Raw genomic sequence first — 19271 nt, forward strand, 5'->3', positions numbered from 1 at the left:
TTTTGTATATAGGAACAGAATTAAATTTTCCTCTTGTTAATCTGTCTTTTTATTACAGGGGAGTCTCATTCAAGAACCTAAGAAGGGTAGAGGCAAAATTATTTTTCCTCCTCTACAGTGATGTATAGTAAATGTTGAATAAATTAAGATAACACCTGGGGATGCCAGGACAGCTAACTGAGAGTTTCTCGGTTATAGTACTTATAACAAACCTATTTGGACAGTCTCCTTTTTGTTAAAACCTAGCAAGGCTTCTTTCCTTTCAGTGAAAAAGAGGTTACATTTGTCACTTTCACTTCTGACAACTGTAAAAAGGAGAACTCACCCAACACAGCCTGGGAGGAAAAATAAGTCTCTGGACTAGGATTTTGTAGGCTCCTATAGATAGGGAGGGGAAGAGCGAAAATAAAAGATGGACAAAGAATGAAGGAGATGTATGTAACGGCTGAATCATCTCCCTGCCTCCGGTCCCACTGCCAACTGCCCACTCACCCACCCAGATTCTTCCCGGTCAGCGAGCGATTTTAACACACACACAACCACATAGTTCCCCTATTTGCAATACCTCAGGGGCTCTCCATCTGCTACTGAATAAAAATTCAAGAATTTCAGCCCAGCTCACTTACGTATTGGTTTTTATTTGTTTGCCCTTTCCAATGACTGCCTGTTTTTCATTCCCTCTTAAAACTCCCACCATCCACCATCTACTCTATCACTTAGTGTTCTTTTTTCCCTTTTCCAAGACTTGGCTACATTTCCCCAGGAACCCATGTAGCCACCTTTACAGGCACTCATTCTCACTTCCTCTGCCCAAGCTAAAGATGCCGGTGTACCTGGGGCTTGTTCTAGCTTCCCTCCTCTATCCACACACTCTCCGTGACCACACCCAACATGCTTGCCTCTTTTCTCTCCTTTCCTCCTCTACTCACCCTTTTTTGGGCCAAGTCTTTAGAGTTAGGGTGTGTCTTTCTCTTTAAAAGAAAGGTCAGGGGCTTCCCTGGTGGCGCCGTGGTTGAGAGTCCGCCTGCCGATGCAGGGGACACGGGTTCGTGCCCGTGTCCGGGAAGATCCCACATGCCGCGAAGCGGCTGGGCCCGTGAGCCATGGCCGCAGAGCCTGCGCGTCCGGAGCCTGTGCTCCGCAACGGGAGAGGCCACAACAGTGAGAGGCCCTCGTACCAAAAAAAAAAAAAAGAAAGAAAGGTGAACAATTTCACAGGCAGAGTGAGGGTGACACCCGAGAGCAGTATATTTGTCTATACCCTTTCTCCCTACAAGCTGGGCCGCCCTAGAATTGGCAAAGCCTCCCCAACCCAGCTACAAATATCTCCCTCTGCCGCCTAGTTTTTTCACCTGGCCCCAGGCTAACTCCTTTTCTCAGAAGGTGGGCCACAAATAGCAATGAGAAACAATAGGTATTCTTTTGTCTTAAGTGGTTTATTTGCATTTTGAAAAAACTTCCTTCCTACCTTCCTTCCTTCCTTCCTTTGTCTCAAAGAGCTTTTGTCTCACCAAGAAATGTCCTCTAAAAAAAAAAAAAAATGTCCTCTGAGAGGTCATTTTCTATCTCACTTTCTAGACTTAGTTAGGTGTTCCTTTTCTGAGCCCCCATCAAGACTTGTTTTGTTTTCCACTCTCTCCTCTGCACCACAGCCATTAAGATCCTTGAGAACAGGGACGTAGTGTTCCAATGCCTAGCACAAGAATGGCAAGGGACTTTCATTTTTGAGTGCAAACTCTAAGAGATTGGTAGTAGTTGCCTGGAGCACTGAGAATGACCACGATCCTGGGGTGGTGGTGGGGGGGGGGGCGGGTAGAGAACAGCAGCCGCCCAACTCTAGAGCTTAATAGGAATTGTTGGAGCCCAGAGTAGGCTGCCCCCAAATGTGCTTCAGTGGCATATTCATTGTTTTAAATTAAAGTTACTTAAGAAATGGCCAGGGGGCTTCCCTGGTGGCACAGTGGTTGAGAGTCCGCCTGCCAATGCAGGGGACACGGGTTCGTGCCCCGGTCTGGGAAGATCCCACATGCCGCGGAGCGGCTGGGCCCATGAGCCATGGCCGCTGAGCCTGCGCGTCCGGAGCCTGTGCTCCCCAACGGGAGAGGCCCCAACAGTGAGAGGCCCGCGTACCGCAAAAAAAAAAAAAAAGAAAAGAAAGAAAGAAATGGCCAACACAGAAGGGACACTGTGACCCTCCTTTCTTTCTCTCTGAAAGCAGGAAATAAATCTCTCACGTGAAAGGTATACTTCCGATAGGGATTGAGTAGGATAATCAAATAGCTTAGAAACCCCATTAGGGGATTGTAGCTAGAGAGGGAACTTTAGGGGGCTTTGGGAGACCACAGTAAGATTAATGGTCACTCAAGAAAGTAATGGGAAAATGCTGAAGCAGTGTGGGCTTGCTTGACTCATGAAGCAGAACAAGTCACTTAGCATCAAAGCCAGATTGGTTTGCTTAACAACAAAATCAAGCTAACTTGATTAGCAACAAAATCGTGCACCAGAAGCACGAGACAAGCCCCAAAACAATAAAACAATGGTGGCAGGCATAAGACCTACATCCTGCCCAGTGAGCTCAGCAAGTTAATGACCCTCAAAACATGCTCTTTGACCCCTAGGACATGCTCTTTGCACAATTCCCTAAAAACAATAAAACAATAGTGAAGAATAAGACTTACAACCTTCCCAGTGGTGTCATCAAGTTAATGATCCCCAGCACATGCTCTGTGCACACAAAAAAACAATCATTTATAGAAAGGTGACGTTTCAAAACGAAAGACCCTCATGGTACTGAGACCTGAAATAATTTTTCCAATGTGCCATGACAGTCCTGACCTGACCATGTAGGGACGAAAAACCCAACCTGGAGGAGGAGCTGATGGTGGAAACGTGATGTCTACTCAAGAAAGATAAAGAAGGTCTTCTCCCCACACCTTCCTTTGATTATAAAACTGTAACCCACTAAGTATTCGGGGCAGCGCAAAGCTTGCCTGCCTGCTTGTAAGCCTCACAAGCGTCCTATTCTAATAAATCACTTCTTATCTATCACTTTGCCTCTCGCTGAAATCTTTCCGTCCTGAGACATAAAGAACTGGGCTCCTTGGAGCCCAGAGATATGACACCCAACGATTTCACCCCACCTCTCCCTTCAATTCCACTATCCCCCCTTTGGGCTACTTATTTACCAACCTCCAGGTGACCAGGGATTTGTCATTACCCTCAGGAACTTTTATGCCCATGCAAATGACCCATCTAACAGTTTACCTTCAGATTTCCTCAATCAGATTCTCTTGATCTCCAAATTCTTCTCACACCTCAGAACAGCTCCGCTCTCAGAATGGTCAGCTCTAATAGCATGACTCAAGACCACTCGTGTCCTCTCTGCAGCTTTCTCACTCCCTTCCACAAGGCCTGCTTTATATTTTATCAAACGTGCTGTCATTTGACTCTTTCTTTTCTTGCCCTCTGGCAAGTTGGATAGAGCTTTCATCGCTGGCCTAGACCTCACGGTCACTGCTTCACTCTCTCTCACCCCTAGCCTGAGCGCCTCACACCTTGGGCGGCTGCCCTTAAGGCTTCCTCTGGCAGCTGAGCACTGTTGTAAAAGATCAAAGAATGATGAAACTAGTCATCATTTTAGATGTATGACGGCTAGTTTCAGCTAGATTTTCAATGCCCTTAGTTAATGCTAATAGGGTTCCAAGTCAGTTCCTTCATTAAATCCCACCAAGGTGTACCCAAACCACTCACTCCTTTTATCACACCTCTTACTCTACTCTTACCTCCTTTTCTGGCTGAGGATTCCACCTCCTACTTCAGGCAGAAAAACGATGCAACTTCTCGCCTAGTTTCCACCAACAAACACTTCTGCGGTTTCATCTATTCTCAGTTAACCTCCTTATCTTCTTTTGTTCGAGACTGGTTTGCTGTCTGTGGTTTAGACCAGTATTCTCTGAGTGTGGCTCCCAACCTGCAGCTTTGGCCAAGGCCTTGGAACTTGTTAAAAATGCAAATTGTGATGGGCCCCGCCCCAGACTCGCTGAATCATTCACTCTAGGGATGGGCCCAGCAGGCTGTTTTAACCAGCCCTCCAGGCTATTCTGAGGCAACTGAAGTTTGAGAATTACTTTTTTGTAAACTTGCTCTTTCATATATCTGCATTCTCTTTTTTCGTGTAATATTTCCTCTGGGAATTTATTCTGTTAAAAGAAAAAGAGACAACAGCCTCCAGATGGAGTCACTTGAGCTAAGCTCCACATCAGCAAACCAAGACTCGGTACCTAACCTAATTGCAGTTTCTGCCTCTCCCAGGAATGTAACCTTTAACTAGCCAGTCCGGAATTGCCTGGTCAGTACTAATGAGGTAATCCACCGGGTAGACCCCTTCCATCCCCCATGGGAAGGTGACCTTGCCTGAAGCAGTGCGTGCTTTCCTTATCCCTGACCCTTAATGCCCTTTTTTTTTTTTTTTTTAAAGGTGAGGGGCAGTAAAGCTAATTTTTTTTTTTTTTTCGGTGTGTGGGCCTCTCACTGCTGTGGCCTCTCCCGTTGGGGAGCACAGGCTCCGGACGCGCAGGCTCAGCGGCCATGGCTCACGGGCCCAGCCGCTCCGCGGCATGTGGGATCTTCCCGGACCGGAGCACGAACCCGTGTCCCCTGCATCGGCAGGCGGACTCTCAACCACTGCGCCCCTAGGGAAGCCCCCTTTCTACCCTTTGTACAGCCCCTCGGAGTTCCTCTCTATCTACCTATCGGGATGCTGCCCCGATTCGTGAATTGTTGAATAAAGCCAATTAGATCTTTACACTTACTCAGCTGAATTTTGTTTTTTAACAGTTCTAAGGAAATCAGCTAAAATCGGGTCATGGTTTTATACACACAGATGTTCATTACAGTATTATTCATAACGGGGAAAAATTAGGAACAAGCCCAATGTCCACGATGGTGAAATTCTTAAGAAAGGACAATGGCATATAAGCAGCAGTTAAATGATGTTTATCGAGTATTTTTTTTTATTATACAGGTAAGTGATTATGCTATAATGTTAAATTTAAAAATTTTAAAGAAAATATGAAGTTGTATATAAAGGCTGGTTTACATGTTGGCTTTAATACCAGCAATGATCCATGCTCCCTTCCCACACTCCACTAAACCCACAGTAACAGGGGTGGTTGTTTGCTGGTTTTTAAAAAGAGAAAAATCAAAGAAATTGGGAGAGGAAACAAAAGCAGCAACATTTTACAAACCGGAAAAGAATGGGTGGAATGGGAACCATCTTAAGAAAATGGATTCCTACAGCAGAAACTAACACACCAAGCAGTTATACTCCAATAAAGATGTTTAAAAAAAGAGATTAAAGCGAACAAACAAACAAAACAAGAAAATGGATTCCTCTTACAGGGCAGAATTCCCAAAAGACTCAGAAATTGGCAGCATCATATACCTTTCTGAAGAGGGGTACAGGTGAGCTACAAAAAGGAGGAATGGTTGAAATTCAGTTTTCAGAATTCAGAAATTCAGAAAGGAGCAATTGGAGCCCCAGGCCCCTCCCCCACTGGAACCCCCAAGTGGCTGCCTCTCTCCCGAGACTGAGGTTTATCACCTGCAGAGGTTAATATAAAGGGCTTCTGAAGTGAGGGACTCTAACTTGAAAAATTGGTGATTAATAACCATTCACATGTTGAAGATCAACTCCCAGGCTCCCAGACCTCTGGCCACCAGGCATGAACTGTTGTGAAAGGAAAATCAAAATGAAGTTGGTATCATTAAAAGAGCTCTCCAAAATGTAGCTGGGCAGCCGCTACGGATGTGTGACTTATGCACATCTCAACCTGAATGGAATCTGACCTTTTGACCTGATGAAGGCATCCAGAACACCTGCCAGAAACTCAAAATACTGTACTTATCAGACCCCTACCTGAAACAATCTGTGATTCCTTCAAAGCAAATATATTCTGACTCAAGTCAGAGTCCATCACAGTTCTCACCAGGCAACTTTCAACAACGGCATGGCCTTTTGTCTTTATAAGCCCCTGACTCTTTCTCTTCCTCACAACACTCTTTTGGGGTTACCTGAATCTGTGTGTCCTGGATTGCAATACTTAAAACCCCAAATAAACCATCTGATTTGCAGCTTGCTGTGGTTTTTTTTTTTTTTTTTTAGTTGACACCCTCCATGCAGGGAAAAAGAAAAGTATCTTCTGGGTACTTGTCTAATAAGTCCAAGAGAGAAGGACTGACCAGGATTCCTCCAGAAAATAGCCCAGCTAGATCATCTCTACTGGTGCTTTTCAACTTATGGTGATAATACTTTACTACATCATGAATTTATTACGGTAGGTTGTGTCCACAAAACAGAAAAGAAAAAATGAGACTGTATCACATATAATAAAGGAAAGTATTGTCAAAGTACTGTGAAGCTTTTAAGATCCACATACACAGGGTCATTATGTAAAATGCATTTCTTACTGTTCACTTGGTCAAAACATGTAGAAAACCACTGCACTATGGTGAGATCACAGCTGATAGGCTCCACTCAAGTGTTCAGAGCTTCCTATCAGCTTTTCTTACTCCAAAAGATGGTACTGGAGGAAAGCATGTAATATGAAAGAGACAGAAAACAAACAGAAAAATAGAGAAAAAGCAACTTGGTGAAAACAGAGACTCTGGGGGGGAAAATAAACATTGGGGAAAAAAAGACTATATTAGTATCTGCAGATATGAGAAGATTTTAAACAAGAACAGATTGCTCTAAAGAGGGAATGTTCAGAGCACAACAAAAGGAAAGCTTTTCAAAACAAAAAAAATTGCAGAAATGAAAACTTTACTATAAGTGTTGGATAGATTTGAGGCGACCTTGTTCACCTTTGCATCCCTTTCTGCACAGATCAAATGATAATGAAAGATTTGTTAAGTGACTGACTCACTGAAGTAATCACTATAAGTTAAGAGAGGTTACATGATTTGCTTAAGGTCACGTGGGTAATTTGCAGAGCTGGTATTGTAAACCAGGTCACCTGGCTGAAAAAAATCTTTCTACCACACCAGAATAATGCAATAAATAGCTAAATACTTAAATATATTTTGTTTCATGAAGCACGTGTTTTGTTTGCCTTTTGACATGTGGTAGGAAACAGTAGGCTGAGCTGGTGTGACATTTGAACATTGGTGTTTTTATCCTGAAAAACCATCACTTCAGTCAAGTTGATAGTATGAGCTGCTCTGTGCCTGTTATTTTTGTGGAGTTATTGGAAGGTCAAAGGATATTATCAATGACCCTGAAGAGGAGAGAGCTACTGTCTAGTGAGAGAAGACCAACCTACAGAAACAATGAGATCATTTTAACACTTTATTATATATTCTGTATTAAAATCAATTAATTAAAAATATCAAGTGACACAATATAAATGTCAGACTGTAAGTGGTACGAACTTTTTAGGAAGGAAAATCAAACTCTCTGTGGCCTGGGTACTCAGGGAAGGCCAGAAAGTCACTTGGGAGTTGTCACCTAGCCTGGTACCTCCTACAGATGAGAGGCAGATGGACACTGAGGCTACCTCTGCAGTCTTTAGATAAAGCATTCTGCAGCTTTGCAGCTGAGTCTAACGTTGGGCCTATACTCTTTTTTTCTTTTTTAAAAATTTTTTTTCAATTTTTATTGAAATATAATTTATTTACAATGTTGTATTAGTTTCAAATATATAGCAAAGTAATTCAGTTATACATATATATGTTTATATATATTCTGTTTTAGACTCTTTTCCATTATAGGTTATTACAAGATATTGAGTATAATTCCCTGTGCTATACAGTAGGTCCTTGTTGGGTATCTATTTTATATATAGTAGTGTGTAGATTTTAATCCCAAACTCCTAATTTATGCCTCCCCCTGCCCCGCTATCCCCTTTGGTAACTATAAATTCATTTTCTATGTCTGTGAGTCTATTTCTGTTTTGCAAATAAGTTCATTTGCCTTATTTTTTTAGATTCCACATATAAGTGATAACATGATATTTGTCTTTCTCTGTCTGACTTACTTCACTTAGTATGATAATCTCTAGGTGCATCCATGTTGCTGCAAATGGCATTATTTAATTCTTTTTTGTGGCTGAGTATTCTCTTTTTCCATACCGGACGTTTACACATGGTTAGATATAATCTCCACATACTGTTATATTAACTTTATACATATGAAACTCCTCCTCTATAACCCCCAACCTGTCACAACCAACAATGTGATTCTCAGAGTTCTGGAAGTTTATTAGTATAAAAAATTAGACAAAAATATTTCCACATTGCATGCAGCCCATCACAAAGTATTTCTGCTGATCTCTCATTTTTTTAAGGGTAGAGAGCATGGTTATTTTCTTCCAATTTATTGATATGAAACGGCAGGAGGTCTTTTTGGCTCAGGTTTTTTCCTCTTAATTTCCAAATAAAGCAACTTGTTTTTTCTGGCTGGGAGTAATAACAGTAATTAGGTCAGAGGGCATGTCACTATGGAAGTAAAAATTCAAATGAATATCTTTGAAGCACATCCTCAGTATCCTTTGGAGTCTGGTTTATGGAAAACACGGGCTTAAAAGGCAAAGATTTGATCCTCAGCAGTATCACTTACACCTGGCAACAGAATCATCAGAGGTGCCAGGCATAGAGGTCCAGGTTTTGAGTGATTAGCACGGGAGGCGGAGGAGCTGTTGAGGGAGGAGCAAAGAATGTCTGAGAAACTTTGTGCCCTTCCATCAGCTCAGCAAGTTTCTAGATAATGGTCAGGGAATGGTTTTTTGTTTTTTTGTTTTTTTAATATATTTTTTTGGCTGTGTTGGGTCTTCGTTTCTGTGCGAGGGCTTTCTCTAGTTGCGGCGAGTGGGGCCACTCTTCATCGCGGGGCGCGGGCCTTTCACTTTCGCGACCTCTCGTTGCAGAGCACGGGCTGTAGGCGCGCGGGCTTCAGTAGTTGTGGCTTGCGGGCTTTAGAGCATAGGCTCAGTAGTTGTGGCACACGGGCTTAGTTGCTCTGCGGCATGTGGGATCTTCCTGGACCAGGGCTCGAACCCGTGTGCCCTGCATTGGCAGGCAGATTCTTAACCACTGCGCCACCGGGGAAGTCCCCATATCTTCCTTTTTTTAATTAATTAATTGTTTTAAATTGAAGTATAGTTGATTTAAAGTGTTGTGTTAGTTTCAGGTGTACAGCAAAGTGATTCAGTTATACATATACGTGTGTGTGTGTGTATTTTTTTTCAGATTCTTTTCCTATATAGGTTATTACAAAATATTAAGTATAGTTCCCTGTGCTATACAGTAGGTCCTTGTTGTTTACCTATTTTATATATAGTAGTGCATATGTTAAAGATATTAGATTATAATAAGTACATTTTTAACTAAAAAAACGATACAAGTAATTCACCCTCATTTTTGAGGTATTATACAAATAAGCAAAACAAAGATAAAATACAAAGCACCTGCTATCTAATCACCCAGAGACAAGATTAATATTTTATTGTATATCCTTCCAGACGTTGTCTTTTCTCTTTCTCTCTCTCTCTCTCTCTCACACACACACACATACACACACACACACACGCACGCACACACACACGTGGGTTTTTTTAGTTGTCCTTTTTAGGTAATAATATTAGATTGGAATAGTGGGGATCCATTAAAAATTTACAGAATTTTATTCAATGTACTGTCGACTAAAAAAATATTCACAACCTAAAAGTTGAGAGCTATGTTTTATTCAGCTGGAATTTTTAGGACTTCAAACCCGGAAGACAACATCTTAAGCAACCCTGAGAGAACTGCTCCAAAGAGCCGAGGTGGGGAGCCAGGAAATATAGGAGTTTTGCAACAGAGGGCAGGTGGTCTGAGCATCAAACAATTACTGTTAATTAAAGAAAACCAGATATGTCAAGTTAAGGAATTTAGCGCTCTTCTGTATATGGGAAGATGCAAGAGTCTGGGTTCACTGAAATCACTCCTTTGATGTACACCTCAGCCATCTGGGGCCAGTATCCTGTGTTTTCATATCCTGAGTTTCCTCAGAGCTCACCGTGGGGACTGGCTGCAGTCTAATGGCTATTAGCTGGCAGGTATTCTTTTCCTTCCTGAGTTCCCTCAGGGCTCACCAACTCACCATTGGCTGTGGCTGCAATCACTGATGAACTGTGACATCCTTAGCTTACTGATATGGCAGGCGATGTTCCACTTATCGGTACCAAGCCATCATGGTATGTAGTGTTTAGGAACATACAAACTTGTACAACCAAGTCCCAGATATACAACCCTTTAAAAATAGCCGAGGCCTGGAGGCAATAAGTATATTTATTTTGGGGTGGGCGGAAACTGACTGGATTACAAAATGTTAAGGAATTGAAAAATTGGCCCACTACTAACCCAGTCTCCTTAAAACAATATAAAAACAAAACAAAGGAAAAGGCTCGGGAGAATGGTTTAAACAAAGAAGATTAATAAAAAGACTAAAACAAGTAGCTGGAATATAGTTTTACTGCTTCTTTCTCAGGCCTGGCCATTTTGAGTTTTAAGATCTAATAAAATACTGCTAACCACAATGGTAACAGCTATAATCTACTGAGCCCTTGGCAGGAGCCAGCTACGAACTGAGCACTTTACATATAGGCCCTTTTGTCTTTTAAAGATACTTATCTCACTCTTATTATGGAGTAATCTTAGTGAAATAAGGGCTAAGCACTCTGCTTTCTAAGGGAACGTAGGGGAGGTAAAATGATTTTCCTCTACTCTTCCGAGTTCTTGGCTAAGACCCCTCGTCCTCATAATAAAGACAGATTAACAGGAGAAAAATAAAACCATTTTATTACGCACATTCATACTGGAACCTAAGATTTGAGACTCAAAAGGCAGCCAGACAGGTGAGACTTAAATGCCATCCTGATCTAAGGACAGAGATGGGAGCTGGGGCTTCAAAGGAGGAAGCAACTCAGAGGAAGGTGAGAAGAGGAAGGTTTGGTAAACAAAGGTTGCCCACCACTGCAGGTAAGCCTCTCAGCTGAAAAAGCAGGCCCCCTTTCTAATGTAAATTTCTTTATAAACGAAGATTTCCCTTTACCAAAGGGTAACTGCTACTGTTTTCAGAGCCTTCTTTGCATCTGCAGTTGCTTTAAAATGATCCCCTCAAAATAATTCTTATACCAAAGAGACAAATTTTGGGGTGGCACATTGAAGCTACCCTTCAGTAAGGAGAAGAAAAAATATTCCCAGAATGACCTCTTAAAAAAAATCGATTTTCATTTTGTTTGGTTTTAGTCTTTACAGTTCTATTTACTTTGGTAAATGATCCGGTACTTTCAGTGGTGGATCCAACAACCAGATGAGCTAAGCTGAGCTCCTCCTTAACCTCAAGCCAGCCTGACTTCGGCAAATTTACAAATTTGCCCAATGTTAAAGGTCAAATCCTGGAAGTGCAGAAAGTGGTGGAATTTATTTCCCACTCCCCAGCCTGTTAATGGTAATGTTTTGGTTTTCAAATGCTGCAATCAGCAAACTCGGGAACGATGATTTGAAAAAGAGAGTGTATTGATAATCATTGCGTTATTTTTTATGTTTTTGTGTTCTTAATCATTTGTTTTTAAACTAGAATCAATGTAAAGTCACTCTTTTCAATCTTGATATAGCATCAGTGCTAGGGAGCTATAGAACAAATATATCTTTTAGATATGCCTAGATTTTTTTGAGTAAAATAACTTGTTAACAATTTGAGATACGCCTCTCATATAACAGAGTGATTGACAGCGGGGGTGGGGGGAATAGCTATCTTCTGAGAAATTTTTTTTTAAGATATGCGTAAAATTAAAGAGCGAATTTTCCCCGCTAGTATAAATTGTATGCTTTTCTCCTGTTAATCTGTCTTTGCTGGTTTAATTTTCAGACCCAGCCAGGGACCCTAAGAGGGTCGAGGGAAACTTTTTCCTCCCCTACAATATTCATTCTTTTTATTCTGTAGCTATGATGGCAGTCAGTCTTACAAAGACAGTGTTGTGAATGGGACCACAGTAATCTGAATTAAAGATTAAACTTAAGCTCCAATTTGGATAGCACTCTAGATTCTTCTAGATTTCTAGGGAAATCTTTTCACCTCTGTAGAACAGAGATAAGGGTGTTCAACGCAGTGGTGTTGCCGGCTCTGGGGCCAGCCTTTGTGGCTTGGTTGTAAAGCATTGCATAAAGGGAAGGCACTGTTACATGTGATACTTTTCCTGTCTGTGTTTGAGAAACCTGTCTATGTAAAAATGATGGATTGAGAGGGGAAGAGGAAGAGTGTTTTCTTTCAAGGAACCTAAGGAAGGCAACCCACAGTAGAACACTCTAAAATACAAAGGTTTCCACCAGCATGGAAGCTGTCTTTTATTGAGAACCAAATCACCACAATCATATCCCAAGCAAAATGAACTGTCTCTCTTTAAGGACAACAAAAAGCTCTCGAGATAATGACTGGACAAGTATCATTAATTCATGATTCCTGTAATAGACACAATAGCGTCACCCTTCAGGGACACTCAGCAGCCTTTCATCCTGAAAAGCTGCCCAGTTAAAGAAACTTATACAAGACAAAGACATGGGAAAAACAAAATGGTAAACAAAACAAAACTGAAGACAATTCAGGATTTGAGGAGTCTAATCAAACATTGAACAAGATAATGTTTATAAAGCACTGGGCACATAGCAAGCTAGAGTAAAATTGTGGTTATAATTATTGCTACTACTGAGAATGGGAGAGGAAAAAGAAGTTGGAATACTATGGAAAACAATATGGAGGTTTCTAAAAAAAAATAAATTTACCATATAATCTAGCAATTCTACTTCTGAGTATAGACCCAAAGGAAATGGAAACAGGCTATTGAAAAAATATATGCATTCCCATGTTTATTACAGCAGTATTCTCATAGCAAAGATATGGAAACAACCTAAGCGTCCATCAACAGCTGAACGGATAAAGAAGATGTGGGGTGTGTGTGTGTGTGTGTGTGTGTATACACACACCCACACACCCCACACACACAATGGAAGAATATTATTCAGCCACGAGAAAGGAGGAAATCCTGCCATTTGCAGTAACCTTGGATGGACCTTGAGGACATCATGCTAAGTGAGATAAGTTGAGACAGAGATAGACAAATGCTGTGTGATATCACTTATATGTGGATTCCAAAAAAGCCAAATTTGTAAAAACAAAAAATAAAATAGTGGTTAGCAGGGGCTGAAGAGTAGGGAGATATGAGAGTGTTGTTTAAGGGTATAAGCTTGTAACAAGTAGTAAATAAGTCCTACAGATCTAGTGCACAACACAGTGAATATAGACAACAATATTCTATTCCATTATAATCTTCAAACTTACTAAGAGACTAGATCTCGATTATTCCAACTACTAAAGAGAAATGATAATTGTGTGACATGATAAAGGTGCTAATTATTATCACAATGGCGATCATATTATAATATATAAACGTATCAAATCAACATGTTGTACACCTTACATTTACAATGTTATATGTCAAGTATATTTCAATTAAAAAAAGAAAAGAAAGTCACAGGTGATCCAGGTAAGCAATGAGCTGACAAGCCGCTGAGGGCAGGGAATAGGAAAGAAGACAGGTGTAAAAATCTCATCCCGGGCTTCCCTGGTGGCGCAGTGGTTGAGAGTCCGCCTGCCGATGCAGGGGACACGGGTTCATGCCCCGGTCCAGGAAGATCCCACATGCCACGGAGCGGCTGGGCCCGTGAGCCATGGCCGCTGAGCCTGCGCGTCCGGAGCCTGTGCTCCGCAACGGGAGAGGCCACAACAGTGAGAGGCCCTCATACCGCAAAAAAGAAAAAAAAACTCATCCTGGCTCTGTCACCATCTTGCTGTGGTCTATTTTTTTTAGTTCAGTTACAGATGACTAGGGATCTAAGTTCCGTGCACTCGGCATGAATAAGTCACTTCCTGTCTTAAGTAGCTCACAGATTTCTTTATATTTCAGTGCCTTGTACCTACCATCTGAAAATTAGTAGAGTTGACCTAAATCAGTGTTCCTCAAACTTGAGTAATGTATGGTATCCTTTTAAACAAAAAGAATTCTTAAATTCTGCCAGTATTACTAAATTATTTTGGTTAAATGTTACTTAAAAAAAAACACCACCACCCAAAAAACCTCCTTACCTTATAGTTGTCATTCAACTAACTATACAACCCAAACAAATTTACAAGCTAAATATAAATAAAATCAAGATCCACAGACTTAGGAAATAAACTTATGTTTACTAAAGGGGAAAGGTGGGGAGAAGGGGTAAATTAGGAGGTTGTGATGATCATATACACACTACTACATATAAAATAGATAACTAATAAGAACCTACTGTATAACACAGGGAACTCTACTCAATACTCTGTAATGACCTTTATGGGAAAAGAATCTAAATAAGAGTAGATATATGTATAACTGAATTTCAGGTGCTGTACACCTGAAACTAACGCAACATCATAAATCAACTATACTCCAAAAAAAAAAAAAAAAAAAAGACATTCTGGGGAATTCCCTGGTGGCCCAGTGGTTAGGACTCGGCACTTTCACTGCTGTGGCCCGGGTTCAATCCCTGATCAGGGAACTAAGATCCTGCAAGCTGCACGGCATGGCCAAAAAAAAAAAAGACATTCTATAAAAATAAATAAATAAAATAAAATAAACATTTCATTAGATATGAAGAATGATGTCTTTTGAAGTGAAGTTTCTGTCTCCCTCACGAGTACAGTGCCCTCAACTACACAAATTCTGTCATCATCCTCCTCTGTTCAAACAACTGGAAAACCAAACTGTTAGGGGAACCACTGACCAAAACCACCTGCCCTGGCCAGGCAAGATCGTAGCCACTTGCATGAGTTATCTTACAACAGGAGGTCCTGGAAAGGAACGCGGAACTAACAAGCTACCACCAACGGGGAGAATTCGGGAAAGGTCAAAAGGAGAGAGGAGACTCCAGTCCTTATGTCCTACCAACTTCCCAGAATCCTTCTCGCTGGAATCCATCTTGGCACGTGCCACCAGGAAGGACCCTGAGTCAGAATGATTGGCCAGAGACCACCTGGAAACTAACCCCATTACCATAAAACCCGAGACTGCGAGCCACGTGGCAGAGCAGTTCTCCTGGGTTCCCCTATCCTGCTGCCCTCCACCCCAGCACTCCTTCCCAATAAAGTCTCTTGCTTTGTCAGCACGTGTGTCTGCTCAGACAATTCATTTCTGAGTGTTAGACAAGCGGCCACTCTTGGGCCTTGGATTTCCGCAACAAAACCACTGAATGCAGTGGTTTTGGCATAAATGCAGTTCATTTGTATTAGTAAGTTTTCCTTTTTTATCATTAGGCCACCAAAATTATGTTAACCTGATTTAGCATCAACAAAAACACAGACTCAAACCCTGAAATTGTACAGCAGTACATAGGTTTGAGGAGGCCGAACAGGTGATCCAAAATACACTCATATCTTTTTAGATTATTATTGGAATACAGACAGAAAACTTTAAAAAGATTTTTAAAGGATGTGTGACCTTTAGAACACATCTGACTCCAGTCCGAGGGACACTTAGGGATACTAAGTCATCCCTAAGTCCTTCCTAGCTCTCAAATTCTACAAACTCTATTTCTACTCTTAAGAAGTTTGTCCATGACGTTCCTCACAGTAGACGCTCAATTAGATACTGATTTATTTTTATTTATTTATTTATTTATTTTTTTTGCTGTACGCGGGCCTCTCACTGTTGTGGCCTCTCCCGTTGTGGAGCACAGGCTCCGGACGCGCAGGCTCAGCGGCCATGGCTCAGGGGCCCAGCCACTCCGCGGCATGTGGGATCTTCCCAGACCGGGGCACGAACCCGTGTCCCCATCATCGGCAGGCGGACTCTCAACCACTGCGCCACCAGGGAAGCCCTAGATACTGATTTAAATTGATTACCCTTTGTATATAGAGTTGTCCAGTCTGTAAAATAATAGAAATTATATACATTGGTCTCTGCCCCGGTTTCTGGCCCAGAGCTATAAAACCCTTTCCTAAGTGATAAGAGCATTAGGAGCATCTTTTGTTCTAATATTTGACCTTTGACTCTGGTTCTTGACACCAAGCTTCTAGATCCTTTGGCATTTGCTGGGTGATGGGAATGCCTTTTGCACTAATGTGATTCTTGGTAAGCTCCTGGATGGGGCTGGTCACAAGAAAGACAAAGTCATGATTAGAAGTTTGGGATTTTCAGCCCCACCACTCGTTCTCCAGAGGGGAGATGGGCTGGAAAAGGAGTTAATAATTGATCACGTCTATGTGATGAAGTCTTCACAAAAATCTCAATAGTATGGAGTTTGGAGAACTGGCTTGGTGAACACATGGAGGTGCTGGGAGAGTGGCACTTCTGGAAAAGGCATGGAAGCTCCGAGCCCCTTCCCACATACCATGCCCTATACAGCTCTTCCATCTGGATGTTCATCTGTAGCCTTTATATCATTTTGTAATTAGCTGGTAAACAATGAGTAGACTGTTTTCCTGAGTTCTCTGAGCTGCTCTAGCAAATTAATCAAACCCGAGGAGGGGATCATGGGAACCTCTGATTTATAGCCCACTGGTCAGAAGCACAGATGACAACGTGGACTTGCAATTGACATTCCAAGTTGAGGAGGGTGGGTGGCAGTCTTGTGGGACTGAGCACTTAACCTGGGGATCTGACACTATCTCCAGGTAGACAGTGTCAGAATGGAGTTGAATTGTAGGCCACCCCTGCTGGTGTGGCAGGACTGCTTGGTGAGGGGGAAAAAAACCCACCCATGTGATGTCAGAAGTGTTATGAGTGTGATAGTAATGTGAGAGTAAAGGAGAAACATAGGAGTGGCGTAGGTTTCCTACTCACAAGCCAATCTTTTTTTTTAAATAAATTTATTTATTTTATTTATTTATTTTTGGCTGCATTGGGTCTTCGTTGCTGCGCGCGGGCATTCTCTAGTTGTGGTGAGCAGGGGCTGCTCTTCGTTGCAGTGCGCAGGCTTCTCATTGCAGGGGCTTCTTTTGTTGCAGCGCACGGGCTCTAGGCAGGGGCTTTAGTAGTTGTGGCTCATGGGCTCAGTAGTTGTGGCTCACGGGCTCTAGAGCACAGGCTCAGTAGTTGTGGTGCATGGGCTTAGTTGCTCTCAGCATGTGGGATCTTCCCAGACCAGGGCTTGAACCCGCATCCCCTGCATTGGCAGGCGGATTCTCAACCACTGCACCACCAGGGAAGCCCCCAATCTTTTTTAAAAAGCAGACGTGTTTATCCATATAATTTTCTTGGTACAGTTCTTATAAATTACACATACAAAGACTTACTAAATTCAGCCAATGTGTTTGAATATGCCCTTCTAGCAAACAGTGTAGATTAGACATTAGAGAATAAAAATGTGCTGGAAGAGTATGCCTATACCCTGTTCTAAGAGACATGATGGCAGCTGCCTACCCTTGCAGCCTACCTGGCCATGCTTTGTATTGTTTGCCATCCTCACACTTCTCTCTTCACAGGCCACAGGACCAGGGAGGGTACCTGCCCAGCCTAAGATCAACTGAGCAACCTGGGCCTTCTCTGGTCTGTCTCAGAAATATGATCTGGGCCAAGTCGATTCTCTCTCTTTTGGGACTTTGAGACAAGGACTATGGAAGGAATTTAACAGTTACAGGTGGGAGTTGCAGCTGAAAGTTCAGAATGTAGCACGAGGGATGGGAAGCCCCCTGTTGGTGCAGGCTGAAATATGGGGGAGCAGCAAACAGCCGACGCTGGTGGCTTGGAAAGCAGCAGTGTGGGGAAGCTGAGTCATTGACGGTGGAGCATGGGGCAAGGAGCCAGCAGCCCACCCCAGGCCCTTGGAGCCACCTTCCCTCCAGTACCAGCCTTTGTGGGGTCCTAGCCTGGTACAGTGCCACTTCCTTAATTACCTTGGTCAGATAGCTGACTTCTATGCCTCAATTTTCTCAATTGTAAAATGGAGATAATAATAGAATCGACCTCATAGGTTGAGAAGATTAAAAGCGGGAAGGGCTTAGAACTGGGCTTGGCACATCATGCTCCATCAATAAATGTTAACTCTAATCAAAATTATTTCTTCCATGATATGTTTTATATTACATTACAATAAATTTGTGTTTGAACAAGCTAGCATGGGATGCCGTTTCTTATAGAGAAAACTCAGTCAAATAAGTAGGTGGTGCTATTATCCTTTGAGTCTCCTTGGAACTTCATCTGTGTGGGTAAGAAGAAGGGGATTTCTGAAAACTGACCATCTAGCACTGGATGGCTCATTTTCAGTAAATTCATTTTGATTCTTTGATAGAATAAGACAGTGATTTACTATAGTGGCTTAAATTTAAGGAATGGTCATTATTGAGTGTGTTACATCAAATGGAGGAACTAGTAATTTTTAGACTTTTTTTAGACAAAGACAAGTAATTGGGTAAGCTAAGTCCTGGGAACTTCAAGTTCAGAGCCACAGGTCCCCCAGGCAAGGATGAAACACATACAGTCAGAGGAAGGGGTGGTATACAGTAGGAGCCAAAGAACTGTCAAAGGAGCAGGGAAAGAATTATTCCTGTCTCACAAAATAGAAGCTTTCTCTTTTTCCATTTTATGTTTCGATCTCTTTCTTTCCAAATTTCTAATTTAGTCCATAGGGAAATAATTCCGCCAACTTCTGACACTTGTGTCTGAATTGACAGTGGAAATCAGAGAGAACACAGGGCCTGTGCCTAACTCACGAGGACCCCAGCAAACTTTTGCCTGACCGAACTGAGCATTAAAATTCTATAAAACAAATGCTTTCTCTAAACTACCATAAAATCCAGAGGGAACTGACACAGGCCTGATAGAAGAAAGAGAAAATGTAATTGCCTGAATGTTTTGGTTTTAGAAGCATTTAGTCACACCTAATCCATAATGACTCTCCCAATCTCTATGGAGACTTAAGAGGTCCAGCTATACCAAAATAAAATAAGTGTTAACTTACAGCTGCTGGACCTCACAAACACCAGTTTCACACATGATTAAACATTTCACAAAGCACTGCTTCCATGAGAACAGGGTAGGGAAGAGCCTAGGCTGGGGACCTTGAGTGCTGCCTTGCCTGTAACTGGCTGAGTGACTGGGCAGACGCTTCACCCTTACAAGCTTTGGTTTCTTCATCTGTAAAATGAGGACACTGAACTTTGGGAAATGGTCTTCAAGATGCCTTCCTGCTCTAACACTCCATTGAAA

The 19271-nt window shown here is 42.1% G+C and overlaps 1 protein-coding gene across 3 annotated transcripts in view; it reads right to left on the reverse strand.

Moving 5' to 3' along the window:
• CDCA7 (cell division cycle associated 7) overlaps nucleotides 1-3826 on the reverse strand; it is a 120804-nt gene extending 116978 nt beyond the window's left edge. For 2 of the 3 annotated variants that reach the window (XM_029225488.1, XM_029225485.1), the window contains exon 1: nucleotides 930-1000. The gene's annotated coding sequence lies outside the window, so the exon portion shown is untranslated. Of the gene's footprint in view, nucleotides 1-929; nucleotides 1001-3782 lie in introns of those variants that run through there. The other variant, XM_029225484.1, reaches the window with a different exon arrangement.
• Nucleotides 3827-19271: the final 15445 nt, after the last annotated feature.

Source organism: Monodon monoceros, unplaced genomic scaffold, assembly GCF_005190385.1.
Source record: "Monodon monoceros isolate NGI ecotype Baffin Bay Population unplaced genomic scaffold, NGI_Narwhal_1 Super_Scaffold_16, whole genome shotgun sequence".
NCBI classification, from domain to species: Eukaryota; Metazoa; Chordata; class Mammalia; order Artiodactyla; family Monodontidae; genus Monodon; species Monodon monoceros.